Below are 26,857 nucleotides of genomic sequence, written 5' to 3'. Positions count from 1 at the left end.
TTGAACTTGCCACACATTTTTTTTGTACTTGCTTGCCCATTGAACGTCTTCTTACTGTCCCATATAAGCAGTGCTCTGGTCCTTGCCACCAACTTGGCTCAAGCTACTGTCAATATTTCCCTCATACTCTTGCTCCATTGAGCTGTAGTCTCCATTTACATCCTGCCTCCTTGGTGAAGCCTGATTCGGGTGCCCTTGGGGAATATCTTAGAGGCTCTCTCTCAAGGGGCCCCAGAGGGACTTCATCTTTGATGATTTTATAGCAATCCCCAGTGGGGCCTCATAGCTCAACAGATGAGAATTCCAAAGTTCGTCCAGCTGGTTAGTGACAGAACTGGGTATTTACACTCAACTTTTCTACATTCCAACTGTACCAGATTATCACTTCCTGATCAGCCAAATAGAACCCTTTACTAACAAATAGAATAAACTGGTTCTTAGTTTCTAAAGAAATCCCCTTAATTTCTCTTTCTCATTATTCACTGCCTCTTTCATATGACTAGATTGCTTTCCGAGTGAGATTGTACAAGTCTGTGAACTGAATCCTTCAAGGAGCAGTTTGAAGTTGGGGAAGGAGAAGGCATTTAGTCATCAGAAGATCTAGCTTCTGGTTCCAGCTCTGCCATGTAATCTTGATTAAGCCATTTCTGAGCCTGAGATTCCTCATCCAAATAGTTCAGTTCAATCGCTTAGTTGTGTCCAACTCTTTGCCACCCCATGGACTGCAGCACACCAGGCTTCCCTGTCCATCACCAACTCCCGGAGCTTACTCAATATAATGGGCGAATAATTACTTTGTCTGTGGTTCAGGGCTGTTACAAGGACCAGTAAGGTGTTATACTAGCAAAAGATTTGTACTGTATTAAATACCATACACATTAAAGCCATCTAATAATTTCTGTATGGTTTCCTGAGCCTTAGTTTTATTAAAGTGGCAGATCACAGCATCCTGGACTTGTATTGTTTATCCTCTTAAAGACTCTTTTCCACACATTAGTCCTGACCAGTCTGGGCTTTCCCTCTGGGCCCAGTCCCAGTGTCTTCACCCAGCAAAACTCTTCACAATATAAATACAAACTTTGATACCATACCTGTGAGGGATTTGTTTTGTTTTCTAGTCTTTGTCAATGTTTACATTCATCAAAAAGTATTGTTTTAATACTTGCTTAGTACCGTGTGGCATACTATGAAATGGCATCACTGCCATTTTTAAGCTTATTCTGAAGAAAACACAGTTTTATACCTGCCAACGTCAAAAAGCTATAAATAGTGAGAAAAATAGAGAAGCCTTAAAAGTCCATTGAAATGTATTGGATTTGGAGAGTTTCTTGGATGGCCAGAGTGGAAAAATATTTTGCTACAAAATAGGGAGTGTTGCTCCTATTGGCATACAGGCAGACAGTTTAGTTAGTATTTACCCAGCCTGTGGCGAGGGAACACTTGGCTGTTTATTTCAGTGGAGGGGATGCTGGGAGACGCTGTTTGTCTAGTCAGAAATGCCCTTTGAGACTGCAAGGCTACCTGTGACCAATTTTCAACTAAATTTATCTTTGGACCTTGTGTAAGTAATCCAGCTCTAACCAAATCCATTTGGTCTTCTATATAACCATGTCACAGAATCCTTACCAAAAATTTCCCTGCTTCAGTCCACAATGATGGCTTCTGATCATTCAGTCAAAGCTGAATTTGAGATTTAAATGTGAGCTCTGGGTAACTAGACTGAGTTCTAATTAATGTAGGAAATAACTATCACTTATTAAATAAGATGGACCGAAATTTAACTAGTCATTTTCAAACATCTCTGCCCCTTGCTTCATAGTAGAATAAATAACACATACTGCTGACCATCAATCATGATAGCTAGCTTTAATTCATGAAACAATTTATGTTGTTATTTCTTATTTGCCAGCCCAGCTCAGGTTTTCACTAACTACTCTCATTGCCAATTTGACACTGACATAGTGAACACTTGAAAGAATGTATTCTTTTCCAGTCACAAGAATTGTAAGTTCTATGCTCTTTTAAGAGTTGAAAGGATAGAATGGTTGTAAGAAGTACAAAAATGTGTTTCCCAGATTGTGATTAAGTAGTGGTTACTATTTGCTTATCGGCTTTATTTCTATTGGCTTTCATCTTTTTATGTAACTTTACAAGGTTGTTTGTTTGCATGCTTGGGACTTTTGGTCATTAAGTCGCTCAATTTGATAGTTCTTCTGAACCTGGCAAGATATTGGGTTTAGACTGTATCTCCATAATGGGTTATAAGTGTTCGACCAGCATAAAACTCAAGCATAAAGATTTGTGAAGGCCAGTCTCGAAATGGAAATTTTAATACACTGTTTTTGCATCTATTTCCCTATTTATCTCCATATTCCCATTTCTGCATCATGAACCTTTCAGTCTTCTCAAAAATTCTGTGAATAATTATTATGACCCCACTTTATACATGATAAAGTTGCAATCAGGAGAAACAAGATCGTAGAATAGTAAGTTGCATGGCCAGGATTTGCCGCTCCCTTAGTTTGACTTCCACGCCCAGACTCTTTCTGCAGGGCCTTGGAGTCTCATGAGGGCAAGAATGTGCAACCCAAGCTTCCTGTCAAGTTGACAAATGTGTTAAATCAAAGATAAAGGCCTCCATGTTAGGTTGTCAAGGGGTCAGTTCACCCAAGCTTTAACATCCTTCTTAGCTCTGTTCCCATACAGCAGCTTTTCTCAAGCTTGCTGCTGTAGCTACATAATTCAAATGGGGGGGGGGGGGGCGGAGTACAGAGGGGGAGGGGACCCAACTAGAAGGATTTTGACAGTTGGATTGGAGCCCATGTAGGATAGACTCTGCTTGTGCACATCCCAGTGAACTGTGTTTAACTTACACCATACCAGCAGATCAAAGCATCCTAATTAAGAGCCACTGCCTGGTGAATTATATACATGCAAACTTCTTGTGATTAATCTATGCAGAAGAGTTGTGGATTCCATACAAAAGGGAGAAGGTGTACACTGCAAATAAATGAAATTTGGAGAACCTAAAACTAGAACATCACCGAATCACCAGCTTTTACTTTTAATTTATGGTTCAATTGTCTTCCATTAGTGTCTTACAGAAAGCATCATACTAAATATTTCAGGATTAAAACGAGTGATCCTTAAACATTTAACCTTAAGATTTCTCCAGACATTCATCATTAGAAGTTTTTAAATTATAACCTCTTCAACTGTGTCCAAAAATAATAATAAGTCATGATACTATCATCCAGGAGTCAGCCGTCTATTTCCTTGCTTTTGAGTGTCAATATTAGGAATTAAACCAGCTATATCACCAGTTGCCATTTTTGCTTAAGTCATGGGAAGGAAAGAAGCAAAGAAATACACAGAAGAAAGAAGAAAGAAAGTAAGGACATGAGCAAAGAATCACACAATTGGAAAATAGCATGACATAATAGAAAATTTTGAACTGGAGAGCCAAATAGATAAAAATTCAACAACCAGCTCAGAAACTTAATAAGATTTGGATTATCTGGTCAAATTTTTTACCTTCTCTGAGCATTAGTTTCTTCATGGATAAAAAAATGATACCCACATCATGGAGATATTGTGAATAATGAACAAGTAAAAGTGACAAGTTTGATTAATTATAGCTCCTAGACACTAGACATCCTCTTGTCCAACTCCCCACCCTGGTAGGACTCCTGTCTCTAGCATCTCCATCACAGAAAGGCCATCTGTGAGTATGTACCTTATAGTCTAACGAAAGTCATTTTTTACTTGGAGGGCATTATGCTAAGTTAAAAAAGTCAGACAGAGAAGGACAAATACTGTATGATATCACTTACATGCAGAATATAAAAAAATACAAGAAACTAGTAAATACAACAAAAAAGAAACAGACTCACAGATTATAGAGAACAAACTAGTGACCCCCAGTGGGGAGGAGGACATGAGGGTGGAGGAGTGAGAGGTACAAGCTATTGGGTAAGATAGCTACAAGGACATATTGTACAACAAAGGGAATGGACTCAACGTTTTGTAATAACTGAAAATGCAGTCTAACCTTTAAAATTGTATAAAAAATATATTTAGAGGAAAAACAAGTAGATTAGAAAAAATAAAAACAAAAAAGATAGGCATTTTTTTTCTTGGCTATATTTATCAGAGATGTATTCTTAAAAGTCAGCCAGAGTTTACTTCAGCGACTTCAAAATAAGTTGCTTAAAATATGGAACTGAGACCTAATGCATGAGGGTCCACAGAGGCCTGCACCCCACCTGCTCTAGACGCTGTGGGTCGTGTCCCGGGTGCTGCTATGCTGTGGCTCACAATCAATTCAGCTCCTGAGTCTTCCCTGACATGAAAAACTCACTGACCATCCCTTCTTCATCCTGTGCATAACTGGTTTGCATAACTTTGTAATCTACTAACCAAAGTCTTGTATAATCAAGGCAGCATAGTGTGAAAAACAGAAAAGAAAAAAAAAGAAACCTAAAATTTGACTTCCACTATTAACATGATATACATCTGCCTACTATTTTTCTTCTATGCACGAATGTGCACTTTTCATTAAAAATAGTATCATGATCCAGACATTGTTTTATAGCTTTCTCACTAGGTTAGGTTAATTAGAAGAGAGGTACCAGAACTCAGGGCCTATCACATTCCAGGGTAATGTGCAGAGACTGACTGATGGGGGAAATGAAGAAGGTGGACATCCATGTACAATCAAGCCTGATTACACAGACCGGATAATTTGGGCCTTCAGTCTCTGACTATGAATCTTCACTGTAATTTGTAATCTTGAGAATGGGTTTGGCTGATTCATGTTGAGGTTTGACAGAAAACAACAAAATTCTGTAAAGCAATTATCCTTCAATTAAAAAATAAATTTAAAAAGTGTTTAAAAAAAGAATGGTTTTGTGGGATTTCCCTGGCAGTCCAGTGGTTAAGACTCTATGCATACAGTGCAGGGGGTGTGAATTCCATCCCTGGTTGAGGAACTAAGATCCCACATGCCTCACAGCCTGGCAAAAAAAAAAAAAAAAAAAGATGCTTTGGATCTTAGAAAATATCAGGAGGTAGGGAAAGGTTTGGGTTTATCTCATCAAATAGCCATTAAAGTCAAAAAGGCATAATACCATATTTATCTCTCAGTTCAGTTCAGTTCAGTCGCTCAGTTATGTCCGACTCTTTGCGACCCCATGAATCACAGCATGCCAGGCCTCCCTGTCCATCACCAACTCCCAGAGTTCACTCAGACTCATGTCCATTGAGTCAGTGATGCCATCCAGCCATCTCATCCTCTGTCGTCCCCTTCTCCTCCTGCCCCCAATCCCTCCCAGCATCAGAGTCTTTTCCAATGAGTCAACTCTTTGCATGAGGTGGCCAAAGTCCTGGAGTTTCAGCTTTAGCATCATTCCTTCAAAAAAATCCCAGGGCTAATCTCCTTCAGAATGGACTGGTTGGATCTCCTTGCAGTCCATGGGACTCTCAAGAGTCTTCTCCAACACCACAGTTCAAAAGTATCAATTCTTTGGCGCTCAGCCTTCTTCACAGTCCAATTCTCACATCCATACATGACCACAGGAAAAACCATAGCCTTGACTAGACGGACCTTTGTTGGCACAGTAATGTCTCTGCTTTTGAATATGCTATCTAGGTTGGTCATAACTTTCCTTCCAAGGAGTAAGCGTCTTTTAATTTCATGGCTGCAGTCACCATCTGCAGTGATTTTGGAGCCCAAAAAAATAAAGTCTGACACTGTTTCTACTGTTTCCCCATCTATTTCCCATGAAGTGATGGGACCGGATGCCATGATCTTTGTTTTCTGAATGTTAAGCTTTAAGCCAACTTTTTCACTCTCCACTTTCACTTTCATCAAGAGGCTTTTTAGTTCCTCTTCACTTTCTGCCATAAGGATGGTGTCATCTGCTTATCTGAGGTTATTGATATTTCTCCTGGCAATCTTGATTTATTTATCTCTAGCATTCACCAAAACATATCATAAAAGGTTGTCCTATTCTCTGTTGAAATCCAGAGATACTATGTTGCTATGAAATACCTAGAAATATTTGTATAATATTTCTATCCATAAAAGGGAATTACATTAGTTTTGTAATTTGGGATTGTCAGTGCATCTTGGCAGTTATTCACAATAAGACAAAGCAATGTGGCTAATCAGGCCCAAGAACCCATCCCAACTAGTGGTGTGACAGGCTCTAGGGAGGGTCTGGCTCCCAGAAGAGGTTCAGCGGGACAGAAGAGGCATGGTAGCCAAGACAGATAGCATCTCTAATCCTCCTTCAGTCAATGCAACCGAGCACTTTGTGGGGAAAGGACTATATTAGGATCATCTCTGTGCTCCCATGGCCTTTCTCAGAGACTAGAATAACAAAATAACCTCATCTGGGGGTTACTGTGTGCCTTTCTCTTCCCCACTCTGCTGGAGACACCTTATCTATCCCACCTTACCTATCTCACTCAACTCCCACAAAACCCTGATGAGATGAAAATTGCTAACCACATTGTCAAGATAAGGGACTAAAGTCCACGTACACAATTAGTCCATGGCCATATAGTCAGTAACTATGGAGCAAGGATTTATTTATTCATTCAGACATTTATTAAGCACCCACCATATATCAGAAACTGTCCAGGTATTGGGGATAGGGTCCCTGCTCTCATGACATCTGCATTCTGGGGGTCAAGGAAAGAGAAATAAACAAGGAAACCAAACAAATAAACAAGGTAATTCTAGAGAGTATTTAGTGCCAGGAAAGCAAAAAAGCAGAATGTTGACAGAGACTGCCTGGCAGGAAAAAGAGGGTTGGTTAAACTGTGTTGGTCAGGAAGACTTCTCCCAAGAAGTAAAATTTAAAACGAAACTTTCATGAAAAGAAAGATCCAGATCTGAAGGATCAGATGGAAGAAAGCAAGCAAGTACTGAATACGAAAGCCTTCAGGTGGGAATAAATTTAGTGTGTTTAAGAACAGAGGTAAAAAAAAAAAAGAACAGAGGTAGGCAGTGGCCAGATTATGTTGATCTTTGTACGCTGTGGTAAACAGTTCAGATTTTATTCCAAGTGTAACTTTAAATTAGAAAAGAAAAAACCTTAGAAGGTTTAAAGCAAGAGGAGATATGACCTGACTGATAGTTTTCAGAGATGAAAATCTCAATCATACTTTTAACCTTAGGGCAATAATGTGTTTCAAAGAGTTGGTGTCCAGTTAGTACAGAATAAAGAAATAATAATGACATAGTTCAAGGGGCAGGAATGATATCAATTAGAGAGAAAACATGAGACTCCACAAGTGCAATCCCTAAACACAGTCTGCATCTGAGGCAGACTGCTCAGAGGCTTCCTGGTCCCAGCCATCAATCAAGGATACAGACTCTTAAGAAAAACCACCCACAAAAGCAAGCCAGTTCTGGTATGGGCAAATGTAGTAAGAAGATTCTCAGAATGGGAACAAAGGGAAGTGGTTCACTCAGAAGCTCAGGATTTATGGTCACCATGAGGAGAGAAACCCAGGGCAGGAGGCATAGGATAAAGAACTTGGAGAGTTGAAAACACAGTTCAGGGACTCACAGGAAGCATCATGACCAACACTGCCAATTCTCCTGGTAGGATTCACTTCCAGGGAGCAGCAGGTAGGAAGTGGAGACTGTTGCATTCTGTTTGATGTGAGTCGTTGCTGCATTTGTGGGTAAAATGAGAGTAGATTCCACTCTGGGGAAATGAGAAAAGACAAGTCCAAGGAAATTTGGAAGGAAGGAAGCTCCAAGTTCAGCATGATTTTTTCTTAATTGACCTTCTCTGGTTCTTATTAGTAATCTCCTTCATTTTGTCAGGACATATATCATGTTTATTTAATAGCCTGTCCTGAAATTTTGCAGGATTATTGAGGTCACAAATACAGGCAAATTGAGTTGTAGGTACTCTGTAAACTGAAGGTAATTTTCATAAATCTAATAAACTCCTTATTCTCTCTTCCCGGTCTTTCCTGCTCTATTTTCTCTCCCTCTTTCTCTGTCTCTCAAACTCTTTCCTTCCTTCATTTTCTTTCTGCCCCTTCCTCCTTCTTTTTCATTTTGCAAGTTTATAGGTGGATAGGTCAAATAAAATAACAAAAAATGTTTGCTGGGATTCAATACGAACTTGTATCTTCTGTGAGTTTTTTCTTTGTATTTTTTGAATGTGAGAAAACATTCTCCCTCCTCCAGACCTCAGGCACATTTTATATTAACCAGAATTTCTAAAAAACAAACAAACAAAAACTGAAAAAAAAAGTTTCTCCTCAATGGTTCATTGGTTATTTCTGAGTTCTTGTTTTTGAGTGTTATTCCCTTGGATCTGAAGACATGAAATCACTTAAATCAGCCAGGGGTTCCCTAACTGTCTGTTCCATTGACCTGTGCCTCAGCTTCCTCTTAATCATGTTTATTTGATGCTCTTTAGTTGGAAGAGCCTTTGCTGGAGAAAGCAAACAGAAGATAGGAGCCGAGGAGTTCTGCTTTCTGCATGTCAGCTATTCACATTGCACCATCTGCCCCAGGCAACTGGTCTATTCCTTCCCTGTTCTCTTCTGGGTAGTAAACAGATTTACTCAGAGGGGGGAAAAAAAAGGAGAGAACAAAGGGTATGCTACAAAGAGATGGGGGATGGGAAAGGGGTGAGGGGGTGATCCCCATTGGTACAAGATCACAGGCTGTTTATTCCTGCTACCGTGGGGCCCTAAAACCACCTGCCTGCTTCCATGTCTGCTCCGGCCTCTCTGCGCAGCTCCCGCCAAAAATCATTAAGAGGAAATGGGGGTATTATTGCACAGTAGTTGACTCTATCTGCGACTGCCAAAACTGACACAGACAGACATCCGTCCTCACCATTGCCAGCTTTTGAAACCCAGCTCAAACAACTCCTCCTGGAGGCAACCCTCCATAGACCAGCACCCCACCTGCACACGCCTCCCCAGAGCTCCCAGCCGACCCTCCCTTCTCTGGACAGCATCTGTATCTCACACACATCTCCGCAGCTAGTCTCCTCAGGTTATCACATGCTGTTTTTATGTCTGTCTCTTGTTGATTGGAATTAGTGTATTAGTTTGCTAGGACTGTCATAACAAATTACTCCCAACTGAGTGGCTCAAACCACAGAAACTTATTGTCTCACAGTTCTTGAAGCTGCAAGTCTGAGATCAAGATGTCAGGGTTGATATCTTCTGAAGGCTGTGAGAGAAAATCTGAGCCATGGCTCTCTCCTAGCTTCTGGCGGCTTGCTGGCAATCTTTGGTGATCCTGGGCCTGTAGCAGCTTCACCCCATCTCTGCCTTCGTCTTCACATGGCCCTCTCCCTGTGTGCACGATTGTCTCGCCACGTGGCATTCTTTTTATAAAGGTACTAGCCGAACTGGATTAGGGGCTTACCCTCCTCCAGCACGCATGCTCAGTCGCTTAGTGGTGTCCAACTCTTTTGCAACATCAAGGACTGTAGCCCGCCAGGCTCCTCTGACTGTGAGATTTTTCAGGCAAGAATACTGAAGTGGGGTGTCATTTCCTTCCCCAGGGAATATTGCCAATCCAGGGATCACACCTGCATCTCCTCACTGGCAGGTAGATTCTTTACCACTGAGCCACCTGGGAAACCCATCCAGCATGACTTCACCTCAATTAATTATATCTGCAGTGAGCTTACTTCCACATTAGGTTACATTCGAAGATAACTGAGGGTTAGCACTTCCACCTATGAATTTTGGAGGGGACACAATTCGATCCATAACAATCAGATTTCATGTTTCATTCATCTTTGCATACCTGACACCTAGCTCAATGCCATGCCAGGTCTTTGCCTGAAGTCTAAGTTCTTCAATAAATATGTTTAATTGGATTAACTATCTCTGACACTTTCAGTGCAGATGTAAGCCAAATTAAACATGGGAGCTATAATTTTTTTTGTTTTTGTTTTTTTTCCTGAAAGGTAGAACAAGGTCAGGAAGCCAGAAACCCTCTGAAAATAGAACAGATCCCTTTGATGTCAAGATACCACAACATGATCATCAGTGGCTTGGATCATAATGTGTATCAGTCCTACTGCACGAGGACTCCATGGATCATGTATGTCAAGTTCATTATCTGGCACATGGAGGTGACCCACCCTTTGCTGAGAGCCCGTGATCTAACACATAAAGAATAGAGCCCTTGAAACCCATAGACCATGTTCATCCTGCAGATGCCTGCAAAGACAGTCTCACTCCTCCTCCACTTCATCTTATCTTCTAACAGAATGCCAGCATGATGAAAGGCAGAGACGAACAGAGCACAGTGTTTTCTTAAAGAGGCTCACAGTCTGGTGGGAAAAGAGAACATGACAAATATTACAAGTATTACAAGCAGGGTATGGTGGGAAGCCAGGGAGATTGGAGGGGATCTTCAAAGACAAGTAACAGGAAGCAGGCGAGGAGGTGGGTGAATGTCTTTCCAGGCAGTGGGTACAGCTTTATAAAATCCTAGAGGTTAGAGAGCAGTCAATCATTCCACCAGGCTGTTGGGTGCAACCCTAGGAGTTCAGGGGTCAGGGGTCAGGGGTCAGGGGTCAGATCAAGAGCAAGTCATGCTGAGGAGCTTAGACTTCATGCAATAACTAGAGGGCTGTAAGAACTGGACTACCATTACCACATTTAGAATTTAGAGAGGTCATTGATCACAACAAGATTTTACTGGAGGAGGCCAGCGTGCGTCAGAGAATGTAGGTTAGGAACACATTGTGTAATTCAGAAGGGCCATGAATTAAAGATGGACAGTGTGGGGCAGAGAGAACACACGGTAGAGGCTGTAGACACTCCCTAAGCCCCCCAAAGCCGTTAGCATCCTTGCCAACATTTTCTTTGCCCCTCTTCCCACTGGACTTGGGCTGAAATGTCCACATCTCCCAACACTGTGCTTCTTTCTTGGAAATACTACTTGGCCACTGGAGGGCCCTGACCACAGGCATGAACAGCTCAAAGTGACTAGAAGTTCTCTATCCACACACTACCCTCATCTCCACGAACCCCACAAATTCCTCAGTCCTTAGCCAATCATTATAGAATAGAACATACAAAAGTCTGGTGCCTTTGATTCTGCTTGGACAGATTCCAAGGCGTAAGTTACACTTCAGAATTCTCCATGGGATCAGGTTGAAATTGTACTCTTCCCTGTCTTACTTCCCTTTCTCCTTTACCCACTTCTCCTGGAATAAATCACTTACATATGATTCCTTCCCCTGAGATGTCCTTCTGGTGAACTTGTCCAGAAAAGATTTGAAAGCTATTGAAAACATTTTAGTGTACAAAGCTGGGTAAGTGTTAGATACAGGAAGATCTGATATTAACTAGAAGAAAAATATTTAGTGAAACTCAAAGTATGTTCACAAACAAGAATTTGGGAACCAAAAGGACTAATGCTATCCAAGTAAAATGGTCATTTTATGTCTAATTTTTATTCTTCCTTTGACTTGTTGAAGGGGTTGGGGGGGAGGAAGTGTTCTGATCGTTTAATTGCTCAAAATTTGTTATTGCAAATTTAGGGCACAAATAGAATGGAAAGGAAATCTGTCCTTCTTCAGTAGGATTTTAACATAATTACCTTTGTATGAAGAAGGTAAGAATGATCGGAGGTACCTGCCCCTCCTCCTGGTCCTCTCCATCATTGCCCGCTTCTTCCTTCTCCTCCTCTACCTCTATTGTTTCCTGGGTTTCTCCAAAGTCTTTGAATTTTGCATTTCCCAATAATGGGTCCTGCATGGTATTCTGCACTGACTGTTTTTATTGCCCAACCTTTAGTTCTGAGCAATATGCTTGCTCTCTTGTCTTCCTTTTTGTCTTTATAAATTGGTGAATTTATAAATTTATTAATTTATAAATTTATAATATAATTTATAAATTTATAAATTTTTTTTTGACACTCCTCCTCTTTTTATTCCGGGCTTCAGGAGGGACAGTGAGGGCGGTTCCCGCCTTGATGGAAGGCAAAACCTGGTCTTGGAAATAAAGAACGTCCTAACTAACACTGCAAATCCAAAGAGACCTGGTTCCCTCGCTGGGGGCGGGGCATCCGGGGACCCACTGTGCTGCGGAAGACTTCCATCAGTGTAGCTGCCCCGTGACAAGGCTGCGGGAGGGGCACGGCCCAGTCCCCTTCCGCTCTCCCAACAGGCCAAGAACACTCTCCTGCTGGCGGCCAGGGCCATGGAGGACAGGCCCTGAGAATCCCACTGGGGAGGGTTCTCTGGCAGGAGGACTAACAATCCCCCTCCCCAGAAGCCCCCAGTGACGGGAGGCCGAGAGACACCCACCGTCTATCTAGCTGACACAGTGGGTCAACAGTGTACCTGGCGTTGCCTCAGGGTCACCTGCATCCAGGTCTCCGAGCAGCTAAAAACTGGACACAGCCACTCAGGATGCTGGCCACGCACCTGTGCCGTCGGGCGTGACTTGTGATGTGGAAGCGGCCTGCGGTTTTAACTCATAAATTGTGAAAACCAAAGCCCAAACCAACCATGCTAGGTTTTGCTGGGCGAGAAGCAGCCTGGCCCCTAAAAAAGGCTAAGAGTGAACTATCAGAAAGAAACGTACTGTCACCTTCGCTCTGGGGACGGATACGTGGGGCTGGCACCTCCCTTCCTTAACACAATAAAGCTCACCTCTGCCGGCTGGGCCACCTCGGGCACGACAAAACCCCTTGCTGCATGAAAATAACTTAGCGAGTCTGACAAACCAAAAATTTTAGAAAAAGAAAAAAAGTATATGGCAGCAAAACTTCAGGACTCCTGCATCACACCTGTAACCTGCCCGCTTAGTAAATAAACAGAACACCAAACCACGAAAGCTACGCAAAGGGCAGGCTGCCCCTCCCCGGGTGGAGACCCTTACCCACTGCAGGGTGGAGGGAGCAGGTGTGAACGTGCTAGAAAAGGCAGGTCTCCCAGTTTCCCCTCAGGGCCCCCCGTCCTAACCCTGCACTGGGGGGGTCTACGTCTATCCATAAATAAATAAATTGGTGAATGAACAAAGGTGGGAAATATGCCACATTCTCTGAAGTCTGAGCTCACCAGGCATAATGATAAAGCACTGAGAACAGTTTCTGTTGTCACTGTGGAGGAAGCCTCATATTCTATAAATGTAGCTTAAGCATACTTAGAGTTTGCTATTACAATCAAATAAAATTTTACAACACAGCTAATCTGATACAAAGGTAATGACAAGTATAATGAGCATTATATTGTAGGTGCTAACAAGACACAAGCAGCTCACAGAAAGGTCACTTAATATCTAATTCTTACTTAGGCAGAGTAAATATGTAGATTTTAAGTTCCTTTTAGAGAATCTGTGATCAGTCTTCAGGAAAATCAACAGTTTCCAAAACACACACAATCTAAACAAAAAAGTTCCTAGATTTTACTCCCCACCCCCAGTAATTATGATTCAACTGCCTTTGAGGGCCTCCTTCATGTTGACCACTGAGCCAGGCGCTGTGTGTGTGTGCTCGGTTGTTTCAGTCTTATCTGGCTCTTTGAGACCCTGTGGACTGTAGCCCACCAGGCTACTCTGTCCATGGGGTTCTCCAGGCAAGTATACTGGACTGGGCTATTGTGTCCCCCTCCATGGATCTTCCTGACCCAGGGATCGAACCCATGTCTCTTATGTCTCCTGCATTGACAGGCAGGTTCTTTACCACTAGCGCCTCCTGGGAAGCCCACAGGTGCTATAGAAACAGGGAAGTGGTAGCTGGTAGGGCGGTTACTCCCAGCCCCAGCATCCAGGGCTGACATTTTTGGGGTTGCAATCCTACTCACTCTTTTCCCCGGTTCTCTCATTGCCAGACTCTGTCCTTCATCAGAACAGTTCTTGCTCAGTGCCTCCGGGTCTCTGTCCCTAAGCTCTAGCCTAAGGCCTCCAGTCTGGAAACTCTGGTGCATATGACTATTCAGCCCAGATAACTTTCCCTGGAAAACCAATCGTTCAACAGTGGCAGAATATACCTACAATGGACCACTCATTTATCTACTCATTCTCTTATTCCATCAGCATTTATTGAGAACCTACCATTGTCATGACATGTTCTAGACACAGGGAAAGAGTAATGAACCTGATCCACCTAGTCACCACTTCTGTAGACCTTCAGGAGAGAGACAGGGAGACAGACCACAAACAACGCACAAAATAAAAGAGAAGAGAGCAGGTAGTAATAAAAATAAAACGTGTCTTACAGAGTGACTGGGTAGAGTGCTCAGAGAAGTCCTCTGTGAGGCAATGCTCTATAAACTCAGGCCTGTGTAATAAGAAGGAAATAGCCACATGTCAATCTGGGAGAAGAGCATTCCCCACAAAGGATACCATCCAGTACAAGTCATCCATCTATCTTTTATACAAAATATCTCTCACCCATGAGATTGCGCCAAAGATTTCTACAGACAGCAGTTGTCTATAGACAACTCTTTAGAACATTGAGGAAGAGGGGCTAAATTTTAGACACTCATTGGTCCCAGGATAGCCTCCCTGTAACATAAGCATTGAGACAATGATTTTCTCACTTTATTCACCCAGGCATTATATATGAGGTAGATGATTAAGATGATAGAAGAGAACTACATATGGATTGGCTATTTTCCTGCTGCTTAACTCCTCCCTCCCCCACCAATAGCCTTAAAAGCCTGGCATGTTGCCAGCACAGCCTCAGTGCTTCTACTAATGTGGTGATATTGACCATCAATGCTTTCATATGTGCATTCAATTTTCTGAGCAAGGAGAGATCTGCTTGGTCAGATTCACATCTTTCATTAACTCTGGCTCCTGGTGACAGCTCCAAAAAGACAGCAAAACCCACCAGGTTTGGGCGCCATCCTTTGGCACATAATCTTTAGTAGGCGGTCTTTTTTCCGATTCTAGCCTCTGATTTCCGATAACTGGGGCCACACTGAATTCTCATTCTCAAATAGAATTGCAGTAGACAAGGAAGAAAAACAGAAACCAGGAAGACAGACTAGATACATTTTTTGTGCCCTGAGTTTTTTGTGTCAATAATACTGAGTATTCAGCTGAAATCAGCCCTTGTGAGGGGAAGCAGGGGGTTGAGCATTTTGTCGTGGTCAGTCCACACAGTAACAATGTCTTAGCTTGTGGTTTGTGGGTTTCCTTTGGTGCACTCTGTCCCTCTAGATACTTTGCTTTTGTTTCCTAATTTAAAACTCACCATTTTAAAATGCTCTCTGCTTTCCTACTTGGTGCAGGAAAATACCCCAAATCTTCTAGTTCAATAACAACTTGTTATAAAAAAAACATGCAAACTCATAGTTTCGGAGCTTACCTCACATACATCCAATGCCCATGTCATTTACAGTCAGCTTTTAGGACGCTGTTGCCACACTACATGCCTGTTGTGTTAATGTGATGGAATTCACTTGACCCAAACATCCAGCTATCTACAGAAAGGATATCAGATCTCTCATTCCAATGGTAGTGAGAGTTAGCCACCAGGATTAGAATGAGAAAAAAGTTATAAAACTCTGTATCATCAAACACAGGCCAAACACTTCCAAGTCTTTCCCTATATTCATTCTTTACTCTTACAAAACAAGATGTAACTTTGTTTACTCTCTATTCAAACTGCAACCATAGCGAACTGAAATTGTACTTGGACTACACTTGGCATTTCCTGCAGTTATGTAGTCATCGTTTTCTACTTACACGCTTCTCTTACTTCTCCTTTAACAGCTAAGAGTCTGGTAAGTTGTGGTCAAGGGTGTCTAAACCTACTCTCTAGTACTTAGGATCAGACTTTCTATAAGAAGTAGCAATGTCTTGAATATTCTTTCCAAAGAACTTCACAGGAAACTCTTGATACTTCTTGCAGAACATTGAAATAATCAGACAGGTCACTTTAAATAATTTAGTTGTGCATTGAGCGATTAAATAAAAATGTTTAAACCTGAAAACCTCCAAGCATCCATCCTGAGTTAATCAGGCTTTATCTGGATCTTCAACAGCTAAATTGCTTCATAAAATATCCAGAGTTTCTGTGCAGGGTGTGCATGCAAAGACATCAGTGCTAAAGGATTCTGAAAGTAATGACAAAAGTTTTAATGACAAAGTATTAAATGAATATCCAACTTGGAAATGCAGACATCAATTTAGAGTATCAACATAGCTTCATTATCTCCCCTTAAAAATATAAAAACTATTTGGGGATATTGTATTAATTTTCCTATGCTTCAGGTGATTTACTAAGAAGACTGTAGGCAAGTCAATTTCCTCCAGAATACCTCAGCTTATTTCCATTTGTGAAACAGGAGTGGGAACAGCTCAAAACAGATCTGTCCATAAAGCTCTGACATTGCTTCAGTAGGAGTTACATAACCAGGAAGCACCTCTGTTGCTGTTTTTATCGGGTGATTCCAGAGAAGCACTTTCAATGACCACAATTCAATCTCCTATTAGACACAGAACAATAATGCCAACACAACTGGGTGTCAAACTTCAGTCTGGGTCAGTCTGTCTCATTAGCTACAAGGCTATTAGAACATTAGTCAGGGAAAGTCATTAACTCTTTCAAAGGAAGTAAGATATTGAATGGAAATGTAGTAACCCAAGTGAGTAAATGGACTTTTTCAAGCACTTCAGTGAATAAGAAAAACATTGGACAGCTTGTGCCTGCATCTATGTTCTTGCCTTTGATCCCAGCTACCTGCTGTGGTTCCTGACTGGGTTTTACCCCATATCTCGGGTCTCCTGGCTCCTCGCCTTGCTGCTGCTGCTGCTATTAAGTCGCTTCAGTTGTGTGCGACCCCATAGACGGCAGCCCACCAGGCTCCCCCGTCCCTGGGATTCTCCAGGCAAGAACACTGGAGTGGGTTGCCATTTCCTTCTCCAATGCATGAAAGTGAAAAGTGAAAGTGAAGTCGCTCAGTAGTGTCCAACTCTTCGGGACCCCGTGGACTGCAGCCTACCAGCCTCCTCTGTCCATGAGATTTTCCAGGCAAGAGTACTGGAGTGGGTTGCCATTGCCTTCTCTGGGCTCCTCCCCTTAGAAATGCTCAAAATGCTTAAATGGGTGAAGCCCCTTTACCTAACCCAGCCATCCTTTGCTGTGACCTTCTGGAGTTCACAAAAAAGCCACACAAATTGTGGATCAAAAGTGTTTTCTTATTTAACTAATGAAGCTGATTCCGATTAACACAATTAAATACACTCTTGTGTCTTTGAGATATTTATATTTCCTATATATTAATACCTTCTTATTGAGCATCTAATGGTATCTTAAACACATACCCTAAGTTTCTCTCCCTATTATACATCCACATAACATTTTATATCCTTTAGTAGTAGTAGTAGTGTTAGTTGCTCAGTTGTGTCTAACTCTTCGTAACCCCATAGACTGTAGCCCGCCAGGGTCCTCTGTCCTTGGGATTCTCCAGGCAAGAATACTGGAGTGAGTTGCCATTCCCTTCTCCAGAGGATCTTCCCAACCCAAGGAAAGAGCCCAAGTCTCCTTCATTGCAGGCAGATTCTTTACCATCTGAGCTATAGGGAAGTCCCTTTATAACCTTTAGGAGCAATTTACCTTATTCTGCCTTATCCACTGAGATAGGCAGAATGCTAAGTTGATTGACAATGACCTTGAGTGTGGAAAGGATCTGTGAATACAGGGGGATATTCCTTCCATGCTCAGGTCATATTACAGCTCACTGTTGACTTCATCTAATCTCATCCATGAGACCATAAAAGGGACAGAGCTTTTCTTGGTGAAAGAGATTTGAAATGTGAGAGGGATCTGAGACAAGGGGGACTCCCTAAAGCTGGCTTGGAAGATGGAGGGGAATGCATGGCAAGGACCTGAGAATAGTGGCTTCTGGGAACTGAGAACAGCCCTGAGCAGCCAGAAAGAAACCTGTCTTACAACTGCCTGGAACCTAGTGAGCTTGGAAAAGTACCCCGAGCCTCCAAAGAACTCAGCTCAGCCAACACCTTGCATGTGAGACCACGAACAGAGGGACAGTTGAGCCACACTCAGACTGCTGAGTTATAGAACAGTGAGCTGATAAATGGGTATTGTTTTAAGCCATTAGACGTGGGGGTGTTTTGTTATACAGCAATAGAAAAGTAATACAAGTACCTTACCCCACAGCTAGACTGTAAACTATCTAAAATCCAAGGTTTGATATATACCTGCATATCTCTTAGGTATCTTTGGGAATAAATATCCTAGTTGACCTTCCCAGTGAGAGCCACTAGCTATGTTTTCTTAACTGGCTTATACACTTAACATTAAAAGTCCTACTCGTATAGGGCTATGTGTAAGTGTAAGAGCAATACTCAATACTTTTAGGCCTAGATTCTTGTTCTAGTTTCAGAGAGACATGGGCCAACGTTTTCAAAATAAATGAAATCATTAGGACTTCCAAGTACTACATTAAAAAAGAGAGGTAAGAGGAAAGGAATTGGAAGATTTTCTGAAACTTTTATTTCTTTTCCATGATTGTTTTGTTTTTCTTGCCAGTTGTGACATTATATAGGAGGAACGACTAACAGAGGTTTTCAAAAGACTCAGGAGTTAATTGGATGTAAGAGTTAGCCAAGTGGAAGTTAGCCAGAGGCAAAGAGGAGAAAGAGCATTCCAAAAAAAAGGGATATTTTGTGAAGTATTTGTGAAAAGAAAAGGGCAGATCTGTTCAAGAAGTCCCAGTATTTCCAATAACTCAAGTCTAGTGCAGAAGGGGAGAAGACAACTTCTGGAGCACAAGAAATAAATGAGAACCAGAAGGCCTTGGCTTTTTCTCTGGTTTAAGACCCCCTTTTAATGTGGGGGACCCACAAATCCAGCTGCCATTCAAAGTTTAATGGGTACCAAATAAGTGCTAATGAGCCTGAATTCCTGGTAGGCTGGTGACAAGTGTAGGAGCTTCCTTGGGCTTTCAGTGGCCACAGGAGAATATATGTCTTGGGTACAAATAGCCATGATCAAAACCCCAGAGAACTCCCAAGTGAAGCCCTACCATGAATGCCTTCTAATCTTGACAACTGACAGAAAATAAGTGGATTTGGATTCTCAAGATCTGTCGAAAGTGTAAGAGCAGTCATAAGTTCCAAGGTTCCCCAACTCTAGAAAAGTTGGAACATGGTAGGAGCACGGAGACCCTTCTTTGTGTCCAATTGAATTTTTAACTAGTTCTGTTCCCTCATAGCTCAGTTAGTAAATCATCTGCCTGCAATGCAGGAGACGTGGGTTCGATTCCTGGGTCGGGAAGATCCCCTGGAGAAGGAAATGGCAACCCACTCTAGTATTCTTGCCTGGAGAATCCCATGGACAGAGAGGAGCCTGGTGGGCTACAGTCCACGGGGTTACAAGAATCGGACACGACTTAGCGACTAAACCACCACCACCACCACCACCTAGTTCTATTGGAATGCGTATATCAGGAGACAATCTGTAGATGCAAGACAAATAATGCCAAACTCACACATAACTTACACAGCCTTCTAACTTAGCTCACTGTGGATTTACCTAGCTGGGTCTGGCAATCTTAGCATTTCCATTTTTCCTAAGGAAAATCTACAATTTCACTCTAGAATGATTCTTCTTTCTATGTTTACTGTAAGAGTTAGTGATCTTTCTTACAACAAGTTGATATTTCCAAGGGCAATTAAACTGCTCTTATCATTCCCAGAGAGAAGCTGTTCCCAGCCACCCGCCTCTCCACCACCTCTTCCCTCTGTGGTTTTGATTTCTAAATAAGGTTCTGCCCCTCCTTATTGCTAATGTCAGACAGGACTGGAAAAGATAGAGTTAAGGTGAGTCAGGCACAAACAAGGCAGGGGATGGGAGAATAAAGAGGCTTTCTCTCCAGAGAGGTTTTTGACATGGAAATGTGCCCCCTAAAGACAATGGGGAGGGGAGAAATCCTGCTGGTGCAGGAGTTGAGGAAGATGAGACCAAAAAAACAAATGCCATCGACCTCCCTAAAACAAACAGGGAGAATGAAAGGATTCACTGTTGTGCTCCTCACAACCTCCTCAGAGGAGGGAGAAGGTGGCAGGGCGCTTGCTCTGCATCAGGTCCTTCAGAAGAGAGATTTGAGGCTACACTCTCAAATGACAGCAGCTCGCACACAATTAGCACGGTGTAAAGTTTAGGTAAGTTGGATTTCTTACTTTTCACATTCAGATTGTGAATAAAGGGGGCCCTGAGAGGGGAAAAATAGACTTCTGTTATTTTATCAATGGTTAATCAGTGAAATTCTAGAAAGAGTTTCCCACACTTCATTCCACCCCACTTAAGATTTTCGGGCTTCAACCAGCTCCTTGTCACTGTGGTTTCGATTCTACTCTAGCCTGCTTCTTGCTTTCTTCAGAAGGCGCCCAATTAATGTCAGTTGATGAACAAACACGGGAACCAGCCTGAAGTTGCCTCATTTTCTCTTGTGTAAGTGTAACTGCTACTTTGGTTGTCAGTTTAAAAGTCAGCTTTGCAAAGAAAAATGTTATCACAGCAAGTCCATAGGCCATTGGTCAGAGAAAGCCAAGGAAGGGAAAAGCCTGGAAGCTGACCTAATCTTGTGACTATATTGATTGAAAGTGGTTGGATAGAACTTGACACATACTAAGAAAGATTCTTCCAGCATGTACCCCCCACGCACACTCACATTTCCACTGAAATCATGGGCGGCTTGGTGGGGAATCGGGTATTTCTTCAAGTGTCAGGAATTCAGCCCATTTTTCTCTTCCTGCTAAAGGGAGGTTGGCCGGAAACTGGGGGAGCGGTGATCTTTGCAGGAAGCTGATTCACAATGGAAATGTGGGGATGGACTTCCTTAACCTGTCCTGCCCTGGATCCTTCAGTTACCCACATTTGAGGATCCTTATTAGGGAAGGAGGCAATTGCTACTTAATGCTTTCTGTGCAAAGAATAAAGAGCCCACAACAGAAAGCAAAAGGGAAAGCAGGACTGTGTGACTGCCCAGATATCTTCACATTTATATAAACTGGCTTCAAAGGGGTATCTGTGGAGGCAATACCACTTAGCTGCTATGGAATTTGGGGCTAGTGTCCTTCTTTTTTTGAAAACTAAAAATGATTTTCATTGATGGGCAGAAAAAAATACACACACACTCACATGCACACACATATTTATATATAGCAAACCCCGTATTTCCTCCCCACCAGATCTGGCCATGGTTAAACCTCTCAATGCATATGTGTGATGCATATGGTTAATTTGGTTTGGTTCACAAGTAGAGATCATACTGTACACAATGTTTATTATATGCTTTTGCACTTAGCATCTCATGAACAAATTTTCCCCATCAGTAAATATTCCTCTATGCTTATTTCTAAAGGCCGCATTCGAGTTAATCTCTTTCTGATGCTGGATAAGCCCTCTGAGCAGAGTTGAAGAGACAGCACTAGAGGCACATCTGAGATCCCATAATTGCTTTGTCTCTGCCATTGACTCACCTGAGTCAAGGAGTGTTCCCAGGCACTCAGGCAGGTCTTTTCCAACCTTGCCCTCAGTCAGAGGTGGGAAAGGAGACAGGCAGGTGTCTAGGGCTGAGTAGGGGCCCCTGAAACAGGAAGGGGAAAGGGCACCCAGAGAAAGAGCTGAGAAGCCATGAGCCACAGGAGCACCCCACTTTCCTGTCCTTCCCTTAGAGGAGCTTTGGCTATTTCACCACCCCATGAACACCTTCGTATGGTTCCTTTCTTAGGTGCTGGATTATATTGAAACCCAGAGTAGATCAAGATACACATTTTACAGTTAGATGTTGGCCGCAGATATCTCTGTTATCTTGACCTTCAGATTTCCAGTGTGGTCTAGACCCTAGATAAGTCCACTTGAGACAGACTGCACAGGAAACAGTAAAGGCGAATTGTTTATCACCCTTATTTCCCTCTTTTCCTGGTCTTAAACAAAGAGAGCTGCCTCTTCATCTTCTTGTGCCAGCCTTGCTTTGCCCAGTGCCTTTTCCAATATCTCCAAGGAGGGGACCCAATGCAGGGTCCAGAGCAATGGGAGCTGGCCTTCTCCAGCCACCCTCACCGCTTCCGGGTAACATCTCTAGGAGAGGAACTCCCTCTATTTCTGCAGCAATGATTATGATTTCAACAGTAGAACTAGAGCAAAATGGGGGGTGGGGGGGAAGCAGTGTAGGGATTGGTTAGGATTATTATTCTAAGCTTTAATTAATATAGTTTTCTCTGCCTTGAAGGGGTTGTGAAGTTACATAGTTATATCTGCAAAGGATCTGAGGATCTTTAACTTCTCATTTGGTTAGAAGCAATGTAAAAAAGTATAACTAAGTAAATACATTTATGTCTCATAGATGGATAGATGATAGGTACATAGATAGGTAGATAGACAGATATAGATGATAAATTATCAGTTATAATTGACTCCAACCATATAATTCAAATAGCTCTATAACATTTTCAGGCTCCTTTTTAAAACTAACATATGTAAAAGGTGACCTCATATATTATCTCAAAGTCTGAGACATTCTAGAAGAAAGCAGTCACAAAAATAATATATAATAAGTGCTATAGCAACAGTTTGATTTCTTGCTTTGCTTATTAAATGACAGAATTATATATAATAGGCAGATAGCAGAAAATAACTCCAACATAAATATGACATAATAATAGAGAATTGGCTTCCCTGATGGCTCAGTCGGTAAAGAATCTGCCTGCACTGCAGGAGACCTGGGTACGATCCTTGGGTTAGGAAGATCCCCTGGAGAAGGGAATGGCAACCCATTCCAATATTCTTGCCTGGAGAATTCCATGCACAGAAGAGCCTGGCTGGCTACAGTTCACGGGGTTGCAAAGAGTCGGGCACGACTAAGCATATACAATATAGTATAAATACTTTCAAATCCACTCCTTCTTGTCTCTTTTTACTATTTTTTTACTAACAGCTTATAACACTGTTGACTGTTTACTATTGGTTAGACACATATCTAAGGGCTTCACACATATTAATTCATCTCATCCTTACAATCCTATAAAATAATTATTCTTTTGATCCTTGATTTACAGAGGAGGAAATTGAGGCATAGAGAACATCAGAAACTTCCCGCCAGGTCGTGGCCTGTAGGTCCAGGATTCTGTGTCAGACTGCCTGCATCTTATGCACTTGCACCTTGTAAGAACTGGATCCTATTCCTTCTCCCTTTTCCTGACTGTCTCCCTGCCTCCACTCTCTCTTGTACCATCTTGTGCAGCTACCAATAGAGTTATCCATGTCCTGATTACATCTTGTCATCATGCCTATTTAAAGCCCATCAATGATTGTCTTCTCCCTACAGAATAAAGTTCAGCCTGAATAGTACAGAGCCCAGCATGCCATCCTGAAAGGACCTGAAATGTCTTTTCAATTCCATTGCCTTCCCACCACTCACTTTATAAATATGAATATTTTTGCATTTTCTTTTCTCTATATTTGCTTTTCTGTTGTTGTTGTTTAGTTGTTAAGTCATGTCCAATTATTTGCAACCCCATAGACTGTAGCGTACCAGGCTCCTCTGTCTGTGGGATTTCCCAGGCAAGAATCCTGGAGTGGGTTGCTATTTCCTTCTCCAAGAGATCTTCCTGACCCAAGGATTGAACCTCGAATCTCCTTCTTGGCAGGTGGATTTGTAACTACTGAACCACCACCAATTTCATTTAGAATCAAGATGAAATTCCAGCTCCTCCATGAGGCCTCCCTCTATCTTAGTCTCCCACTTTATTCCTCTCTTATGATCTTCATTTTTATTTATATTTTTGCCACCTTCAGTATGGTTTTCTATGTGCTTATAAGAATGAAGTTTCCCCAAAATTAAAGACCATAGCTTGTGCTACTTTACACTCAACCATTCCTTACAACATAGTAAATGCTCAATAAGTGCTCAATAAATGTTTGTTTAATGAAGTTCTGTTAGAGTCTGTATTGGGTGAAAATAAATATATGTTTGCCACTTGTGTTCATTTTAGCTCACAGAGAAGGGTGGGAGGAGTTTGCTGTGGGTATGTGGGAAGGAAAATTCCCAAAAATAGGGCGAAACCATGACTCAAAATATGAGGTCACTGAGTTATCAACTGTGGTCTCATATTTCTGCTACATGAGTAAGAAGGGGAAACTACTCTGCAGCAGGCATGGCTTTTTCTTCCACCTCCTGTTTACTATTCTCTTCAATGGCCCCATCGTGATATCGCCTAACCAACCACTACAGAAATGCCTCCCCATTCCATGCAGTGCACACTGTTTGCTTCAGAAAAAGCAGATTTGTTCATAACTTAGTCCCTCTTCTTCCGCCTGTCCAAAATCCTCTTAGCTCCCATGAAGGCATTGTCTACAAGGGTGGCAAGCAGAATGTTATTTGAAGGAAATGGTTAGCACAGGTGATAAAAACAGTTAAAAAAAAAAAAACTTAAAGAAAAAGACAAAGAGATGAAGAACTATAAAGCACTAAAAATATTGAGCACAGAAATGAAGTAGCAAAAATTATAAGAAGAGATTAAAAAGCAAAAATGAAGAGGAATGGGACAACATCAAAGGAAAGAAAAATATCATTTTGTTCTTTCTTAAAACAGTGCTCTGACCTCTACTGAAATCTAGAATATTCCATCCATCCTTAATGCCTAAGCCTGGCTTTCTCAGAGATAGCTATAATAAAAAATGATATGTTTTTTCCAAAGAGTTAAGACGCTTGCCTTCAAACACCAAACAGCCTCAATAAAGACCTAGGTCTGCATCTTAGACAAGTCCCTACTAAATACCGCTTGTTCACAGGCAGTTTGCACTTACATTGTACAGATTAATGTAAAGAATGGCATTGCTTTCATTAAGACCATCTACCTAGATCTTATCCTTTCTTTACTCCATTTTTACCAATATAACATATTCCTTTAATTTTGTCTCCTGTCAATCATCATAAACAGTAGCTTCAAAAATACAAATAAATGTTAGCTTAGTAGAATAACACTGAGATTTTTTTGCTATTGCTAAGTCACTTCAGTCATGTCCGACTCTGTGTGACCCCATAGACGGCAGCCCACCAGGCTTCCGCATCCCTGGGATTCTCCAGGCAAGAACACTGGAGTTGGTTGCCATTTCCTTCTCCAATGCATGAAAGTGAAAAGTGAAAGTGAAGTCGCTCAGTCATGTTCAACCCTCAGCGACCCCATGGACTGCAGCCTTCCAGGCTCCTCCATCCACAGGATTTTCCAGGCAAGAGTACTGGAGTGGGGTGCCATTGCCTTCTCCAAACACTGAGATAATCATATATAAAATGAAGAAAATCTCAAACACAATCTTTGTATTTATGAAATCCTTCTGGCACGGGTTCAAACCATCAGTAAGTCTTTCTAGCAATTCTTTTTCATCACTTCACTTTTAGAATAGGGGCTCTTTAGGCTTTTGTTTCAGATCCTACAGAATTGCTCTTTCCTAGGGTATATTCCTAAAAACCTGATTTCCTCTTTACTTCTTCCTTGAGGCTTTTATTTTAGGTAACTCCTAAAACCTATTCTTCTACTGTGAATTAATAAGACTTGGTTGAAATCTAATCAAGTGAAGTTAGATTTTAAAAGAAATTAAGGACTACCTTGGTGGTCCAGTGGTTAAGAATCCAGCTTGCAATGCAGGAAACACTCCCTGGTCAGACAGCTAAGATTTCACATGCCTTGGAGCAACTAAGCCTGTGTGACACAACTAGAGAGTCCATTTGCTGCAACAAAAGACCTCACATAACATAATAAAGATCCTGATGTATAGATCAGTCTTATGGACTCTGTGGGAGAGGGAGAGGGTGGGGAGATTTGGGAGAATGGCATTGAAACATGTATAATATCATGTATGAAATGAGTCGCCAGTCCAGGTTCGATGCACGATACTGGATGCTTGGGGCTGGTGCACTGGGATGACCCAGAGGGAAGGTATGGGGAGGGAGGAGGGAGGAGGGTTCAGGATGGGGAACACAGGTATACCTGTGGCGGATTCATTTTGATATTTGGCAAAACTAATACAATATTGTAAAGTTTAAAAAAAAAAAAAAAAGATCCTGGTTGCTGAAACTACAACTCAACATAGTCAAATAAATAAAATTTTTTAAGGAAATTAAAATTCAGCAACTAGAAACAAAAAAAATATATAAATAATTACGCAAACACAAGCTAGGGAGCACAGCTTGTAACTACACGAGTAAGAAATATTTGGCTATTCTATTCTTTGCATGCACATTGACAGGCCACAGTATAATAAGATTAATAAAAAGGAATGTGTTTTTATGCTGAACTCATGGAAGGAAATTACTTGATTCTGGGGAAATAAAACATCTGAACAGATTAGAGTAAACAGTTCCCAGTGCCCACAGAGTGGCCTGAGAATAGTGACTCATCCTAGATCAGACTAGAAAATCTGGTAATTCATGAAGTATGGATAAATTCAAAAAGCCTTTACTCAGCAATAGGGAATAATTAGCTCCAGACTAAAAGCTAGTAGCATTTACTAGCTAACAGATCTTAAAAGGAAGATCAAAAAGATGCAAACTGTTTTCACATTACTTAGTTGCATCCCAGAGGAAAACTCAAGAATATTTTTAGGAATAGAAAAATGCCCAGCACCAAGGAAGGTAAAATTCACAATGTCTGGCATTCAAGCAAAGATTACCAGATATGCAAAGAAGGAAAACATGACAGAACAAGGGGGAAAGTTCACTGAAACAAATTCAGAAATGTTGCAGATGTTAGAATAAGCAGACAAGGATATTTAAATAATCACTATAAATGCATTCAGTATGTTCACTGGGCCACCTGGGAAGCCCAATTTCAAATATATATGTGTGTGTACACACACACACAC

Source organism: Bos mutus, chromosome 9, assembly GCF_027580195.1.
Source record: "Bos mutus isolate GX-2022 chromosome 9, NWIPB_WYAK_1.1, whole genome shotgun sequence".
NCBI lineage: Eukaryota > Metazoa > Chordata > Mammalia > Artiodactyla > Bovidae > Bos > Bos mutus.
This window is presented reverse-complemented; position numbering follows the sequence as displayed.